This window comes from Gossypium arboreum, chromosome 8, assembly GCF_025698485.1.
Source record: "Gossypium arboreum isolate Shixiya-1 chromosome 8, ASM2569848v2, whole genome shotgun sequence".
Taxonomy (NCBI): Eukaryota; Viridiplantae; Streptophyta; class Magnoliopsida; order Malvales; family Malvaceae; genus Gossypium; species Gossypium arboreum.
The window spans coordinates 50,990,278-50,999,989 of record NC_069077.1 but is presented as its reverse complement, the minus strand read 5'-3'; the positions used below and the strand labels follow the sequence as shown (position 1 = coordinate 50,999,989).

Here is a 9,712-nt window from a genome sequence, read left to right as displayed (position 1 = left end):
AGCATCAAGTGCCTTGAGGTTACTTGATAGATCACGATACCCGAGTGGAAATGGGATCGAGTCACAATGGACTTTGTGTCCGGACTGCCGTTGTCAACAAGTAAGAAGGATGCAATTTGGGTTATTATTGATAGATCGACTAAGTCGGCTCACTTTATCCACAATGCGTATGGATTTTCATTGGATAAACTAGCTGAATTATGCGTTTCTCAGTTGTGAGATTACACGGGTACCGATTTACATTGTGTCGGATAGAGATCCGAGGTTCACCTCGCGATTTTGGAAGAAATTACAAGAAGCATTGGGCACCAAGTTGCATTTCAAAGACCGCCTTTCACCCCCAAACCGATGGTCAATCCGGCGTATAATTCGAGATACTTGAGGATATGTTGAGATGTTGCATCCTCGAGTTCGGTGGTTCGTGGGAGCGGTACCTACCTTTGATTGAATTCGCACAACAATAGTTTTCAATCAAGTATTAAGATGGCGCCTTACGAGGCTTTGTGCGGCGTAAATGCCGTACACCATTGTTTTGGACCGAGCTCGGTGAGAACAAAATTTTTGGAGTGGATTTGATTAAAGATCTTTGAGCAGAAAGTAAAAGTAATCCGTGAAAATCGAAGATAGCCTCCGATCGTCGAAATCGTATGCGGATTTGAAGCGAAAGGACATTGAGTATCGGTGGGAGATAAAGTGTTTCTTAAAGTTTCGCCGTGGAAAAGATACTCGATTCGGTAGTAAGGGCAAGTTGAGCCGAGATTCATTGGGCCGTCTGAAATCTCCGAACGAGTTGGCCCGATTGCGTATCGTTTGATCTTGCCCCGAACTTGGAAAGATTCTAGCGTCTTCCATGTTTCAATGCTTCGACGCTATAGATCGATCCGTCGCACGTAATTAGTCCATCGAGGTTGAAATTCAAGCCGATATGAGTTATGAAGAAGAACCGATTCGTATCCTAGCTCGTGAAATGAAAGAGTTCTTGAAACAAAAGGGTTCCGCTAGTGAAAGTGTTATGGCTCAAACACGGGATAGAAGAAGCTACTTGGGAACCCGAGAACTCTATGAAAGAGCAATATCCAAACCTATTTACGGTAAGATTTTGGGACGAAAATTTCTAAAGTGGGGAGAGTTGTGATGACCTTAAAACGACCCTAGTCGAAATGTGGTTTCGGGACCACAAAACCAAGGCATAAAAATAATTTAATATTTATTTTATTGCCTATAATGTGTGTTAACTCATGTGTGATATTTTTATGCTTTGATTTAGAATTATAGATGTGAATTTCACTAGAAAGGACCTAGTAATAAACTTTGAAAGTATGAGGGAAATGTGTGATGACTAATTAAAGGATGCATGCAAAACAATGGACTTGCATGTCAAATTTCCCCCCCCATAGCTAGTGGCCGGCCATGACAAGGATTTATGGGCAAAAATCATGTCATGAAACATGTTTGGTAAATGGGTTATGATGGAAAGAATAAAATAAGGGTTATGGAATAAACAATTAATGTTAGTAGATGAGAAACAAAAAAAAAGTGTCCATCTTCCTCCATAGCTTGGGCGAATGTCCTAAAGGAAGAAAGAAAAATTTTGTTCATCTCTTTTCACTCTCTTGTTGGCCGAAAATACTAAGGTTAAGGAAGGAGTTTTGCTTCATACTTGGTTTGGAAGAGGATTAGGAAGAGGTTGGCTAAACTTGCATCAAGATTAAGGTATGTTTGAGGTTCATGCATGTTTTTAGTTGCTAGCTTAATGTTCTTGTTAGCCCATGGTTCAAATCCTTGTTATGTCATGGGAATGAAATTCGCCAAAGTGAATGTGGTGTTAATGCCATTGCATGTTAAATAACAAGCTTGAAAGTGATACATGTGATGGAGGATTGAAGATTCTTAGATTTTCTTTTAGCATTTTTTTGAATGAGATACTAAGTTCTTTGTTTCACCATGACCAAATTGAAATGGTGTGGTGTTGTGGTATTCGCCATGATATATCCATAAGTATAATTCATGCATGTTGCATGGTAAGTAAGATTTAAGCTTTGGAAATGTGTATATATTTGGATATAAGCCACTTGAGAATTGGCCCTTGCACCTACATGAATATATGTTTGCACATGATGGATTGGTATGACATATATACTAATTCAAAGTGTATATTTGCTTGTGATGATGTGTTGATTATGAAGTAAATAAGAGATGTGCAATGAATTACGATATGTAATGTGTTAGTAGTAAAATGTATGCTGTTTTTTTTTGTGTGGTATTAAGTGTATATTCGCCACATGAGGGGTAATTAGTGTGCATGCATTCGGTTTGAGGCAAGCATATTGATGCCTATTCTTGGCTTAGAAAATTCGCTAAGAGGAATATTAACTAATGTGTTGAGTTCGATTTATGATTTCGTACATATACAACTTTGATGCCTAATGTATATAAGGGCCAAGTACTTTGAACTTCACGTTGATGTTTGAATGTATTGAATTGCTTGTTGTGATGTAAAATGTGCATGACCATTGTGTATTTGAGCTAAAGGATGGCCATATGACCATTTACACTCCTTGTCATATTCGGCCATAAGCTATCATGATGAGATTTTAATAAGTTAAATTTGTGTAAATTAGCTCAAGAGCAAAGGGAGCTAAATCCGATAAAGGGAAGGAAAAAGTAGTTGAATAGCCGTCGAAATCGCTCGACAACATCCAAGGTAAGTCTTGAGTGATGACCCTACTTGAATTATATCAAAATTATGCTCCTTGTTTGTGTGGCCATTGAGCGAAATAGTAAAGGTTGATAGATATTTTGTGTTAGAGCTTTAATGTGAAAATGAACTATGGACGTGTCTTGAATATTGATATATATGTAAGTGAACATTGGAAATATATCCGGGCTAAGACCGAAGGCATTCGTATGAAGTTGATATATCCGGGCTAAGACCAAGGCATTCGTGCGAGTTGATATATCGGGCTAAGACCGAAGGCATTCGTGCGAGTTGATATATCCGGGCTAAGACCGAAGGCCTTTGTGCAAGTCACCAAATCCGGGTTATGACCGAAGGCAATCGTCTTGAGTCGCTATATCCGGTTAAATCCGAAAGTATGTGATTCGGAAGTGAGCAATCTTGCTGTGAAAATTTCAGCTTATACACTTGTGAAAATTCCAGCAATGAGGTATGTTTGTATGTGCTTGTACTAATTGAATTCTTACAAGTAAGTATCGCTAAGTTGATAAACGAGCTACCGGCCTTGGGCTAAGTTGTTCTTTTGTGTATGAACATAAGGGTCGGTGATGTGAAATAAGTATGAGTATGGGAATGTGAATTAGTAAAGTGGTTTAATTAGCCATGTGAATAAAATACCTTAGTCAAAGCTGATTTCATTGCTTGAGACTTACTAAGCATTAAAATGCTTACCCGTTGCTTTGGCTCTCTGTTTTATAGGTTTCGCTCGTTAGCTATCGGATTCGGGATCAAAGAAGTCGAAGTCATCCACACTATCGAAGCCCCATTTTGGTACAAATTTTGGTTGAACTTTGAAATGGCATGTATAGGACCATCCTTTGTTGAAGGTCATGTACCTTCGGTTTGTGTAAACTTGGATAGCCATGCGAAAATGGCTTATATCGTTTTAGCATAGAACTATAATCGTTTGTATGTTGACCCTTATGAGGTATGGAATTATTTTGAAACGATTAGCCATTGGAATGGTTAATCATGATCACGCTTTGTGCTATGTATGTAAGAAGGGCCAATTGAATCATGGAAAGTATGAAATAGGTAAAGCCTACTTAAGGCAGATGCTGACAGCAGCAGTGACGTGGATGTGAAAAATCACTAAAAATAGTAGGAATGGTATTAAATAGCAAATAAATTATGTAAGTGTACCTTGATGAATCTACTTTCATATGGAAGAAACGAAATGGTCATATGAGTTATAAGTTAACAGATTTTAAAGTTCTTGTGAAATAGGGCCAGAACGGTTTCTGGATCCCCTGTTCCAACTTTGGAAAATCATTGTAAATTAACCAGAGATAATTAGGAGTCATTCCATATATGTGTAGATTCCTCTCTGAGTCTAGTTTCTATAGAAACAAACGGCATTAGTATTGAAGCCCTGTACAGGAGATATCCAATTCGTAACGCACAAAGGTCAGTGTGGTCGATCCCTACAACAGGCGAGAATTTAACTAATAAACTGTACTAATTGGCTCGACCAAAATTCTAGAAAAAATATGTAGATGGACATATGAGTCTAGTTTCAGGAAAAATTTACGGAACTGATTTTCGAGTTGTAAAACTCAAGTTATGAATTTTAGAGCGACTAGTACTCAGATTGGCAGCTTGTCTGAAAATTGTCAATAAGTGGGTTGAAGTCTGTTAACACCTCGCGTTCGACTCCGGCGACGGTCTCGGGTTCGGGGTGTTACAAAAATTCAAGGATTTTTCTAATATAAAAGACCCCCACACTTAAGATGTACATTACTCTCAATGTACAAAGGTAGATATATTGAAAAAGATAGATTTATAATCATAAGATAGGGAGAGAAGTGAAACTTCTTGAATGATGAATGAATTCCTCGAACTGGAGTTTTGGAGAGTAATCGACGTGAGAGTGGAGGAGGATACTCCGGTGGTGGTAGAGGTTCATTAGTCCATAAGTCCTGAGCCAAAAGAATATTATATCTAGTGGTAGCTATGGTCGTGGTCGAGCAGGACATGGCAGTCGTGGAGAACCTTTCCCGATGGAGTTTTTAGTTCCTATGTGATGATAAGCTGATGAGCTCTTTATAACTGTGACAGAATCAGGAACTTTTTAGGAAATATAAGGAAGCATAATTACTTGTAATGGAATAGCCAAAATTGATAATTGTAAAATAAAAATTATAAAATCTAATAGAAATAAACTTAAAGAAAAAAAATAAAAAGTAGTCTTAAAATAGAATAAAAATAAAAACATAAAATAATAAATAAAAGTTTTTAAACATCTTCATCGCTAGGTGGTTCGCGAGGTGGGGGTGGCGATGAGATGTGGAAGTGCTGACAAATCTGCTGTAAAGTAGCATCAATGTTATCGAAACACAGAAAACACTGTTGCTCGAATTGGGTAAGACGCTCAGAGTTGTCAGCGTATGAAGCCGCCGCATGAACTAGATGAGAGGGTGGTGGTGGCTGAGACAGTGGGTCCTCATGACTTGGAGGGACATCATCAGTAATGTCCTCAGGTTCTCCCTCTTTGGCTAATTGGGCGAGGCGATGCTGAGGAGGGTGGGTTCCTCAGCGCTTCTCGATCATCCTCATACTAAGCATGCTTGAGATGCCTTGTGGGGACATCTGGCCAATAAGAGTAAGGGAGGATGATTGGGCTGCTGTGTTGAGGAGCCCAAAGTGTCGTGCCAGTCGAGTTATGTAGGGGCCAATGGAGATGATCCCTGTTCTAGGATCATCAAAGTTGGTCATGACGTCTTGAACATGGAATGCCGAGCAAAGTTCAAGTGTGAGCTCAAGGTACGTCAGCTCGATGATCGCAAAGAAGAGGTCCCATGGATCAATTATTAGGAGTGCTCGTACATCTTCAGCCAACTGGACTTGTTCAAGCGCTGTTCAGTCAATGTAGCGGCCCACACCTAAAGGTCGGGCCCGTAGGATTTAGAATAGTTCCTCTTGATTGCTGGGTGAAAATTAGAGGTATGGGTGGCGAATTTTTGCGGTAGGGCTCGAGGAAGACGCCCCTTTCCACTTTTTCAAAGAAGGAACGGTAATTTTCTTGCTACGTGAGCTTGACATGGTATACCTGCAAGCTGAACAAAGAATATAACATAACTAACTAGCTCAAAAAGCAATCATGAATATAGTTAAACTAACCAGTCCAACCAACAATACTCAGCAGTTTAATCTAAATGATAGAAGTTTATATAGCAATTGACATAATAAAAGCATGATTATTTTCAACATAAAATGACTAAACTAGACTCTTAGGGGAACACATGAAAAGAATGAATGTATCAGAAAACATTGACTAAAATGGCAAAGAATAAGTATAAGCATGACTATAGTGAGAACTATGAATATAAATAAAAAATCTGCCAAATAAAACCATAAGAATCATAAAATTAGGAAAAATGATGAAGAAAATAGAGAGAAAAGAGTAAACAAACGCTAAAAAGATGAGAATGGGTGTCGAAAATGGAGTTGGAGGTAGCGCACGGGCGTGGCAGAGAGGCCATGTGGACTTGCAGCGGCTAGGGTTAGGGATTTTGGGTGAAAAAGATGATGAATAGTGAAGGGTATTTATAGATTTTGGGACACATGGCTAGGGGACACGCCCTTGTTCCCCAATTTTTGCCCGTGTGATTCGCGAATTTTGAATTTGGGCTCGTCTGACATTTGGCCCACGCCCGTATTCTTTGGGCGTGTGGGTGCACACGGCCCTATCGCATAGCCGTTTCTGTCTTCGTTCACTTCTCCCACGCTCGTGTATGTAGGCCCACGCCCGTGTTAATCTGACAGGTTCGACCACGGGTTATAGACACGGGCATGGTGAATGCCCGTGATATTTTCTCAGGTTCAACCACGATTCTAAGACACGGGCGTGTCGCACGCCTGTGTTGTTTTGGCAGGTTTGCTCACGGTCCCTACGTACGGCCTGGTGACTTATCGTATCCCATGTTGGGGAAAATTTTGCCCTGTTTCATACAGCCTAAGGCATGCCCGTGTACCTGGTCGTGTGTGCTTAAGAAAGCCTGCGTTCCATGAGTCGGTTAGTATGTTAGATGTTAAAACTAAAATTTAAAGAAATTAATATTTTTAGTGCTCGGGTTGCCTCCCGAGAAGTGCTTATTTATAGTCTAAGCTCAACTTACCTCTCTGGTGAATGGTCATGGTGGTTCGAGGAGTTTATACTCCTCATTCCTGCTATGAATCCCATCAAAATAAGGTTTTAGGCAGGTATTGTTTACCTTAAAGGTGTCGAATTTGGAATGACTTACCTCGACTGTACCAAATGGGAATATGCTAAGTACCGTAAGAGGAATTTCTTCATTTGGTTTGGCAGTGTCAATGTGAGGATCTACGGCATCTAATGAAACTTTATCTCCAACCTTAAGTTGATTTGGTGAGGCATTGAGCTCGTTCTGGTGTAGTTTTGGTTTATCGTGTTTTCTCGGTTTAAACGTCAGCCATTCATCTAACTCCTCGATTTGTAACATTCGTTCTTCATGTGTAGATCCTTTGTTGTGGATTGAACATGGCTCATGTGTGTCCTTCAAACTTATTTCCTGCAAAATAGGTTGCACCGTATGATCAGTCTTAGTAGAACAATTTGTACAATCACCTTCAATTTTTGATGCGTTGTTCGGGTTGCGAGCTTGAAGGGTGATTGTTTCGTCTCCTACACGAAGTGTGAGTTCACTTATGCCAACATCAATAATTGTTCTAGTAGTTGCTAAAAAGGGCCTTCCCAAAATTAAAGGAATGTTACTATCCTTTTCTATGTCTAAAAGAACAAAATCAACTGGGAATATAAATTTGTCAATTTTAACGAGTACGTCTTCAATAATACCCCTAGGAAATCTGACAGTTTTATCTGCTAATTGAATTCTCATCCTAGTTTGTTTGGGTTTCCCTGGACCTAGTTGCTTAAACAATTTGTAAGGCATAACATTCATACTAGCCCCTAGATCAGCCAACGCATTATTAACATCTAAACTACCAGTTTAGCAAGAAATCATAAAACTCCCTGGATCTTTTAGTTTGTTGGGTAGCTTATTCTAAAGAATGGCTGAGCAAACCGCATTTAGCTCCACACGAGACCTTTCATCTAACTTTCGTTTATTTCCTAGAAGCTCCTTTAAAAATTTGGCTGCGTTCAGCATCTGCGAAAGTGCTTCAATAAATGGTAGGTTAATATGTAGTTTCTTTAAAAGTTTAAGGAATTTACCAAATTGTTCATCTTAGCGGTCTTTCCTTGTTGTATTGGGGCATGGCACACGAGGTTTATATTCTATACTTATCGATTTTTGTTCATTTTGGCCTACCTCATTCTTACCTTCGCTTACCACCAGTTCTGGCCTTGGTTTTGCCACTAACCCTTCCTCATCTTGAATGGCAATTGCGTTGAGTTGCTCCATTAGGTTAGATTTAGTGTTGCTTGGCAGGCTACCTTATGGTCATTCAGAAATCAAGTTGGCGAGCTATCCAATTGAGTTTTGAGCCCCTGGATTGATGCTTGTTGATTTTTGAGTGCTATCTCGGTATTCTGAAAATGAGTCTCTGACACTGAGATGAATTTGGTTAGCATATTCTCAAGTTTGGCTTTTTCTCCTGTTGGTATAGTGGTTGCTCAAAGCCTGAAGGGGGTAGTAGTTACTGATTTCCTTAGCCTCCCCATGAAAATTTGGGTGATTCCTCCAACCTGCATTGTAAGTATTGCTATAAGGATTGTTTTGAGATCGAGGATTATTACCCATGTAATTTAACTTCTCATTCTCCATGTTGTGGCCATAAGGTGGGTATTCTGAATTGCTCAATCCACCTCCATTTGCTTTGTATTGCATTACTAGGTGAACCTGTGAAGAACTATGAAAACCATCAATTTTCTTATTCAAGAGTTCTACCTAATTGGAGAGCATGATGACCGAATCGACGTTATAAACAGCGGCTGTTTTTGTGGGCTTTGTCCTCATGACTTGCCACTAATAGTTAGTCAGTGGCATCTCCTCTATAAATTCATAGGCATCTTCAGGTGTTATATTATTGATAGTTCCGCCAGCAGTTGCGTCAACCATTTGTCGAGTCGAAGGATTCAGGCCATTATGAAAAGTTTGAACCTGTAGCCAGAGTGGTAACCCATGGTGAGGGCATCTTCGCAAAAGGTCCTTATATCTCTCCCATGCATCGTAGAGTGTTTCTAAATCTATCTGCACAAATGAAGAGATATCATTACGTAATTTAGCCGTTTTAGTCGGTGAAAAATATTTTAGTAAAAAATTTTTGGTCATTTGTTCCAAAGTAGTGATTGACCCCAGTGGTAACGAATTCAACAACTGTTTAGCTTTGTTTCTAAAGGAAAAAGGGAATAATCGAAGGCGAATGGCGTCATCAGAAACGCTATTAATTTTAAATGTATCACATAGTTCTAAAAAGTTTGCTAAGTGCGCGTTGGGATCTTCGTCCTACAAACCATCAAACTGAACAAATTGCTATATCATTTGAATTATGTTAGGTTTTAGTTAAAAAGTATTTGCAGCTACAGCAGGTCTAACTATGCTCGATTCAGTTCCTGTTAAAGAAGGTTTAGCATAATCATACATAGTGCGCGGAGCAGGATTATGATTTACTGGATTAACAACAATCGCAGGAGGTATCAGGTTTTCCTGATTTTCAACCATCTCCTTGGTTGTGGTTTGAATATCGTCCTCTTGCTCGGTCTCTGTGTATCTGAAGCTTCGCCTTATTTCTCTTTGGTTTCTGTGAACTGTGCGATCGATCTCACTGTCAAAAAGTAATGGTCCTGATGGGTTTCTTCTAGTCATAAACTATAAGAATTGCCAGAAAATGGGAAAAAGAAGAATTAGTAATAAAAATCGAGTGTTCCTAATATCTTAGTTCCCCAGCAACGACGCCAAAAACTTAATATGTAATATTCGCGACAGGTTTTAAATATTTATAATGAATCGTTCTTGAAACTAACTACTATCACGATGAAGGCAAGTGCACCTA

General features: G+C 39.4%; 1 non-coding gene across 1 annotated transcript; it reads left to right on the top strand.

Annotated features, from left to right (window-relative positions):
- The first annotated feature begins 8,836 nt into the window (after positions 1 to 8,836).
- On the top strand, positions 8,837 to 8,943 carry LOC128279524 (small nucleolar RNA R71). Its single transcript, XR_008269726.1, has one exon. It is a non-coding gene; the product is annotated as a small nucleolar RNA R71 (small nucleolar RNA).
- The last annotated feature ends 769 nt before the right edge of the window (positions 8,944 to 9,712 follow it).